The following is an 8,374-nucleotide window of genomic DNA, read 5'->3' as shown; positions in this document are numbered from 1 at the left end:
GCATACCATGGCATCGCACAGCATGGCATAATGTGGTATTATAGCATCGTAAAATATGACATAATTGAATACGGTTGATGCTTAAACAATATGGGTTTGAAGTGCTTGAACTGCCCAGGTCTTATATTTGCATTTTTTTTCTGCAAAACGCTTCATTGTTTCCATTTGTTCCACAGATAGAAAGAGGGCTCCAGGGTGGTTAAAAAGCTTCCTAGTGGCTACAGGGAGAGATTCCGGCACCATCCTTGACACCAGGGTCACACCAGAGGGGGCCCTCCAGGGCTCCTGAGGCTCTTTCTCAGGCTTGAAGGTGAACCTTTCAAAGAGCTGCCTGCCCAGCCCCGCCTGGAGCCCAGCCTGCACGGGTGAGTCAGGTGGTCGCAATCTCCTTAATGAGTTTCACCTCCTCACCCAGAAAGCAGTTCTCCAGGAAGTCACGGAGTGGGGATCTGCACTAGCAGAGCCCAGGGCATGCAGACCCCAAAGCACCTGCTGCAGGATCTTCTCTAGGATCATGGCAACCTTCTTGGCCTCAGGTTTTTGCCCCACTCTGCTTAAAACAGCTTCTGCAAGTCCTAGAAGAGAGCACTGGTTTTTCAAAAGATGCCGGGTGCCCCTAAGCTTCTCCTCAACCTGCTCGTGGGATAAGGGGCCCATGTCCTCCAGAGCCACATCCTCAAGGTCAAAATCGAAGCCCAGAGAAAGGTAAGTGTAGGAGGCCTGCAGATGCAGGTTGACCAGGTGGCCGAACGCAGCATCCACCTCTGGGATATTCTGAGAAATCTGGGAGCTCATTGTTGATGAGCAGTAAGGAGCTAAGCTCAGAAGATGGTGTTGGCTGATCCCGGAGTCAGGGATGGCTAAGAAGGGAGGGTTGTGGGAGGGCTGGAAGAAGGGACATCACTGAGTCTATTCTATGCCTACACTTTGAAGCAAGAGACAGACCCAGGGACCACTGGGCACATTGACTATAGGGGAAATTTTTACGGTGCAGTAGTATAAATATATTTTCTCTTCCCTATGATTTTCTTAGTACATTTTCTTTTCTCTAGTTTGCTTTATTGTAAGAATATGGTGCGTAATACATAGAACATGCAAAATATGGAACTTTATTGATTGTTATTAGTAAGGCATGTGATCTACAGTTGTAGGCTATTAGGAGTTATGTTTGTGGGAAGTCAAAAGTGTGAAGTGGATTTTCACCTGGGTGGTGGTGGTCAGCGCCCCAATCCCTGTGTTGTTCAAGGGGCAAAGGTATAATCATATAGCAAAGAACAGTGTTTCTCAAACTTTGATTCATATCGGAATTACCAGAGCAGTTTTGCAAACTCCTAATGCTCAGATCCCACATGGATTTCATCTGGAAATCCCTGCAGGTGGGCCCCTCGCAATGTTTCCTTAAAGCTCCCAGTACTTGTCCTTGAAGCCAGGCTGGAGGACCAGGGCCATCGCCCAGCATAGAGTCCTGTGGTCCGGAGTCAGGCTGCCAGGATTGGAACACGGCCTCCAGGTCTCTCCAGAGTTTCTAAAGTTTCTGGACACCGCAGTTAGCCACTTGAGGGCCGAGGGAAATACAGCGTCCCTTCTTAACGATATTGACCAGAATCCAACGCTGTTTCTTCAATTAACCTCCCTTATGCCTTTTTCTGAAATATTTAACTCTTAGTTTAATAGGGCCTTTCATTCAAGTCTCCAAAAACACAGTGAATTCCTTGCTTCAGAACACTCATTACGCGTCTGAATTTGTATGACTTTAGTGAAGGACAACACGTATCAGGAAGAGTGCACACATCATCACCGTACAGCTAGATGACTCTTCACAAACTGGACACACCCATGTGATAAGGACCTTGATCAAGAAACCCACCAGGGTCTGCTCTGTAAAGGGTCCCTACTAACCTGACATCTAACAGTGGATTAGTTTGGCCTATTTGACCTTTGTATGCATAAAATTATATATACTCTTTCATCTGGTTCTTTCATTTGACATATTACAAAACACATTACTTCTTAATCTCTTTTAGATTTAAAAAGAGAATTATAAAAGGGAAAACCATGCAGGAAGAAAACCAAAAGAAATGAAATATAAATAATATATTTGAATCCCTACCTAGGAAAATCAGAGAATCACTGAAAAATGTTCTATAATTTATGTTTTTTAGAAGACAGTTACTCATTTTTCTTCAAAGAATAAAGAAACTTTTAGATTACCTATTTTACCAACTCATTCACAGACCTGTCAGTATGCTTTTGCATAATGTATATTATTTACAAAACAATGTGAATATAGATCATTTTTAAAGGCTTTGCTAGAAAGGCAGCCCAGACCAACTCTGTGTGCTCTATTAGCAGATTGCAATGATCCCTAATCCAAAATTAATTTTTATTTCGTCTGGGGTTGTATGCTTTAAGAGATAAATGTGGAAGCACCTTGGTGGCTCAGTTGGTTAAGCATCTGACTTTAACTCAAGTCATGATCTCACGGTCTGTGAGTTCGAGCCCCACATCGGGCTGTGGGCTGACCGCTCAGAACCTGAATCTCCTTTGGATTCTGTGTCTTCCTCTCCTACTAACACTCTGCCTCTCTCTCTCATATAAATAAACATTTAAAAAATTTTAAAAAGAGATAAATGTGAACTCCTGGTGATCATTCTAAGCTAATAGCAATATTATTCTGAAAATACCTCTTGATTGATTGACTTAACAAATTTCACTGCTACAGATAGAATGTTGAGCAAAAAGAAACTTGGTTCCTGACCTGATGGGTCTTTAAATCTGGTGGGAGTCAGGTGTTAATCAAAGAACCATGCAAATAAACTGAAACGTGACCTTCAGAGCTAAAAGAGGCAGGCACAGCCCTCTGAGAGCACAGCAAAAGGGGGAACTGACTTGATTGCAAGAGTCAGTCAGAGACAGATTCCCTGCAGATGTGGTAGTAGAGTCTATGTTAATAACACAATAACAGGGGGCGCCTGGGTGGCTCAGTCGGTTAAGTGGCTGACTTCGGCAGGTCATGATCTCATGATTTGTAAATTTGAGCCTGGTGTCAGACTCTCTGCTGCCACCACAAAACCCGCTTCAGATCCTCTGTCTCCCTCTCTTTCTGCCCCTCCCCTGCTCACTCACTTGCTCACTCACTCCCTCTCTCTCAAAATTAAATAAACATTAAAAAAAACACACACAATAACAGAAGCACCTGGATGGCTCAGTGGGTTAAACATCTGACTCGATCCCAGCTCAGATCTTGATCTCAGGGTCTTGAATTCAGAGTCATGAGTTCAAGCTCAGCCCCCCAGTGTGAAGCCTACTTTAAAAAAAAAAAAAGCATGATAACAAAAGAACAATGCTACAGCGTAAAACCCTCTTGAAATTTTACAAACAGCATCCACAGAAACTGAGCACACACTTCCAGGCCATTTGCCCAGAATACTCTTCATCATTCCTGCTAGTAGCCACACACACACACACACACACACACACACACACACACACACACTCACACACACTGCTGTTTTGCGCTTATGCAATTTCAGATGTCAGCTAAAATTTCTCTGTCTTGTGGAAGAAGTCTCTGGATGTTCTTGCACCTAAAGTAGGTCAAGGTCCCCAGTTTTATACTTTTACATTATTCATTAAATCTTTCTAGTATTTGTGATAGATTTCCTCCCCCTTTTTTTTGTAAAAAAAACAACACGAGATCATTTGTAACCTATGCATCACATAATGCCGTGTACATCATAAATATGCAATAAACAGTAGCTCCTTAGTGTATTTAATATGTATTATCTCTGCCAAAACCCTCTAACCTCTCTGAGGGCAGGAGCCACATGTCACATTTTCCCCAGTAACCCCAACACTTGACGTGGGCCTTTCACTAGAAGGCCAGAGCAACACCGCACAGTGTCCAGCAGGAAGGCACCTCACGCAGACCACCTGGGTTTGAAGTCAGTCCCAGGAGTGTGACCTTGGGCAGTTTAAGTTTTTTTGCCTGCATGTCCCCTCACCAACTAGACTCTGTCCTAAAACTTACCTCATAGGATTGTATTTATCAATTGAAGCAACAGTGCCTGGCTCATAGTAAGGGATTTGTGCATTAACTATTAGTATTATTAGGTAAACTACTACTTTTCCACTCCGCGTCTGGAATGCAACACTAACAGAGTGTTAGAATCTAAGAAAATGAGAACTGAATCCTACAACCTGGTTCACACAGGGCCATTTCATGCATCTTGAGTCATCCTTAGCTGAGTTAAGTGAACTTGAGCAGAACTGGTTTGGAAAAGACCTATACTGAGAGCCCTCTTGAAAGAACTTACAGGGGCACCTGGGTGGCTCAGTCGGTTGAACGTCCGGCATCGGCTCAGGTCATGATCTTGCGGTTCGTGGGTTCGAGCCCTGCATCAGGCTCTGTGCTGACAGCTAGCTCACAGCCTGGAGCCTGTCTTTGAATTCTGTGTCCCCCTCTTTCTCTGACCCTCCCCTGCTCATGTTCTCTCTCTCTCAAAAATAAATAAAACATTAAAAAAAATTTTAAGAAGAAAACTTATAAATACTCCTCTCTTCTTTCCCTTTCCACCTTACCAATTGGGTTTCTTTTCAACATATATATGGCTTCACGCCTTTAATTTCAAAGGAATTCCAGTATTTTATATCTGAAAGGGAGCTGAGACATCACCAACTCCAGCATCAGTGACTTTTATAAGAAACTGAGACCAGACAGACAAAGTGAGTGGAACAAGGTCGCACAGACTACAGTAGATCAGGGATGAATAGGCACACACCTTGACTTCAAAAACAGCGTTCTTTCTAACATGACACATGGTTTCCTAATCGCTTTGGTTAATATTGTTAATATGTTTAGACCAAATGAGAGGAATTTGGGCCCATGCAATGGAAAAATATAGTAATAGCTTTTTGGTATTTTCCTAAATGAAAACTGTAGCATAGATAATAAATATGCAAAGCAATAGTAATTTATAAACATTAAATACATGAAAGCTAATAGTCATTGCATACTATCATGCATCATTGTGTGAAACACAAAGTACGTATCAAGTCATGTCACCCTTAAAAAAATAGGGGAGTAAGGGCACCTGGGTGGCTCAATCAGTTGAGCCTCTGACTTGATTCAGCTCAGGTCATGATCTCAGGGTTGTGAGATCAAGCCCGGAGTCCAGTTCCAGCTAGGCCGGACTCTGCCCTTAGCCTACTCCTTCCCTCCCTCCCTAAAAAAATAGAGAGCAAAAGATGAACATCACTTGACCATCACTCAGCCAAGAGACGTTAAATGATTTGCCCAAGGCCACACAGCCTATAAGAGCTAAGATTTGAACTAGGTGAGTTTACTCTAGAGCAGTGCTATCCAAAAGGAATAGAATGCAAGCCATGATGTTTTTAATTTTCTAATAACTACATTTAAAAGGCAGCAAAAAAGAGGTGAAATTCATTTTAGTAGTATTTTCTACTCAACTCAATATATCCAAAATATTATCATTTCAATGTATAATCAATGTAATGTTTACTAATGAGATATTTAACATTCTTTTTAATCACATTAAGTTTTGAAATCTAGCACGGTTTTACATATAGAGTGCATCTCCATTTGAATGCTAAATTTTCAGCAGAAACACATAATCTGTACTTAGATCTCATGAAATACAGTTGAAAAAAAGAAGGTTCACATACCCAAATTATTCTAAAAGTTTCCTTAAGTAAGTAAACTTGAGCAGAACTGGTTTGGAAATGACCTATACTGAGAACCCCCTTGCAAGAACTTATAGGAGCACCTGGGTGGCTCAGTCAGTTAAGCGTCCAGCTTTGGCTTAGGTCATGATCTCGTGGTTCGTGAGTTTGAGCCCCATGTCGTGCTCTGTGCTGACAGCTCAGAGCCTGGAGCCTGCTTCAGATTCTGTGTCTCCCTCTCTCTCTCTGACCCTCCCATACTCATGTTCTCTCTCTCAAAAATAAATAAAACATTAAAAAGTTTTTAATTAAAATTTTTTTAATTTTAAAAATATTTAGATGTTTCCTGTAACTGAATGAGGAGTCTATATTTTTATTTAAATTTAATGTATTACTAAAGCAAATAAAAAAGGTAGCTCTGCACCCCCAGTCACCACAGCTCAAGGAGTTAGCAGCCCACATGTGGCCTGCAGCTAGAGCATTGATCAGCACAGCTCCTGAGCCGAAGCCCTAACCACTGCACTCAGCGTCCTTTATCAGGACACTAACCTTGGCAGAGTGCCACAAGGCCAGGACTGCAGAAGCCAGGAGGAGACTTGAACTCCACACTCTGATTTGCTCAGGTCACAGGGTGCATCTGGGCTCCACCTCAGCTGAGTTAACTGAGGCACGGGGTAGACCCATAAATTTCATCTGGACTCATTTGTAAAAGGCCTCAATGAAAAATTCAGTGATGTCATTAAGAATAACTGCTCAGGAAATACCATATGAACTCACGCATATGCGTGATTTAGGAAACAAGACAAATAAACAAAGAAAGAGGAGACAAAACAGAAATTAGACTCTCAACTGTAGAGAACAACCTGCTGGTCACCAGAGAGGAGTGGGTGTGGATATGGGTGAAATAGAAGGTGGTGAATAAGAGAACACTTGTATTGGAGCTCCTGGGTGGCTCAGTTTGTTAAGTGTCTTAACTTCTGCTTAGGTCATGATCTCACGGTTCGAGCCCCTACCCTGGGCTCACTGCTGTCAGCACAGAGCCTGCTTGGGATCCTTTGTGTCCCTCTCTCTCTGCCCCTCCCCCACTTGTACACATGTGCTCTCTCTCTCTCTCTCTCTCTAAAAAATTAATAAATATTAAAAAATTACGCTTACGTTGCTGAGCACTGAGTAATGTTTAGAATTGTTAAATCACTATATTACACACCTGAAACTAATACAATAGTGTGTTAACTATACTGAAATTTAAAAAAAGAATAGAGTCTCAGTAGAAGCCAAGAATATATACTCAGTAGAAGCCAAGAATGTAATATTAGAATGAATAATTCTACAAAGACACCTGAGGCTTCTGAAGGCAATGACAGAACTCATTAGATAAAAGAGAAACAGTGATTACCTCTGAGGTTAAGGGAGCCAATAGATCACCTCTCCCCTTTAAATTCGAGAGCACGTTTAATTAGTTAGAGATTTTATGTTTGGATCATTCCAGTGTAAAAATTCTACCATGGTGGACAGAGGTCTGGAAATGTTCGTATTCCGCAGAAGCATTTAACTTATCACATGGGTCATCCTGGATTTCAGAGAATTGCTTCTTTAATAATTTGTTACTTTTTAATGTTTAATAAATATTTACTGAGAAGGAGCCATGCATTAGATAGTTTACACAGATTACTATCTCCTAGGAACCGTTATGACAATCTGCAGGGAATATGCTACTTTTATTCCCAATTTACAGCTAATGGAATTGAGACTTCTCTGGATCCGAGCTAGGCTCTGCTGATGTATGCAAAGCACATAGGTTTAAAAAATCCAAAGAAACTGGGTATTTCCAGAGGGAAGATGCTGAGTATAAGAGGGGTCAGGACTTGTGCTAAGTTCACGAGGTTGAATTTATCTTGAAGAAAATCAGACACTACAGGGGGGGGGTGGTTTAGAGAGCAGACTGACATGATGGTATCGATGTTTCATAGCATATCCATTAAAATCTTTTTGTTCAAGGCAAAAGAAACCCCAGTCCAAACTGGAAACATAAAGGAATATTTATTAGTTCAGGCCATTGAAAAGCCCAGCAGACTTCAGGTAAATTTTGGTCCAGGTGCCTAAAACTTGTTACCAGGATTTAGCTTATGTTTCCATTTCTTACCTCCAGTTTCTCCTTGTAAAAAATTGTTTTTGGCAGTCTCACTCCCTGTGCTCCAAACATAAGCATCGACACTTTTCAGAATATAGAATTCCATGTTTGTGTCCAGTGGGGCAGAGAGGGCCTGCTTTTCTTGGAGCTTATAAGAAAATGCCCCTAAGTTGAATCTCTGATTAGGCTGATTTGGTAGCATGTACCCATTTATGAACTGAAAGTATAAGCAAGGGGAACAAGTCTTCAGTGGGCATAGGCCTGGGTCACAAGTTTTACCCCTGGAATGGGGAATGGAATTGGCTTCATTCAGAAGCCTTCAGCTGATCCTGGAGGAGGAGTCCCCAAGGAGGTTCAAGATCCCAACCTAATGAGTCATTTCTGTTCTTTTTTTAAAATGTTTATTTTTGAGAGAGACAGTGCAAGCAGGGGAGGGGCAGAGAGAGAGAGAGAGAAAGAGACAGAAGATCCAAAGCCAGCTCTGCACTGACAGCAGAGAGCCTGATGCAAGGCTCGAACCCACAAACTGGGACACCATGAACCTGAGCCAAAGTTGGCTGT

At 42.0% G+C, this 8,374-nt stretch overlaps 1 pseudogene; it reads right to left on the bottom strand.

Moving 5' to 3' along the window:
- Positions 1 to 399: 399 nt before the first annotated feature.
- On the bottom strand, positions 400 to 795 carry LOC115274453 (annotated as a pseudogene).
- Between the last annotated feature and the right edge of the window lie 7,579 nt (positions 796 to 8,374).

This window comes from Suricata suricatta, chromosome 12 (assembly GCF_006229205.1).
Source record: "Suricata suricatta isolate VVHF042 chromosome 12, meerkat_22Aug2017_6uvM2_HiC, whole genome shotgun sequence".
In the NCBI taxonomy this organism is placed as follows: Eukaryota; Metazoa; Chordata; class Mammalia; order Carnivora; family Herpestidae; genus Suricata; species Suricata suricatta.
The sequence above is the reverse complement of the archived record's forward strand: the minus strand, read 5'-3'. Positions and strand labels throughout refer to the sequence as shown.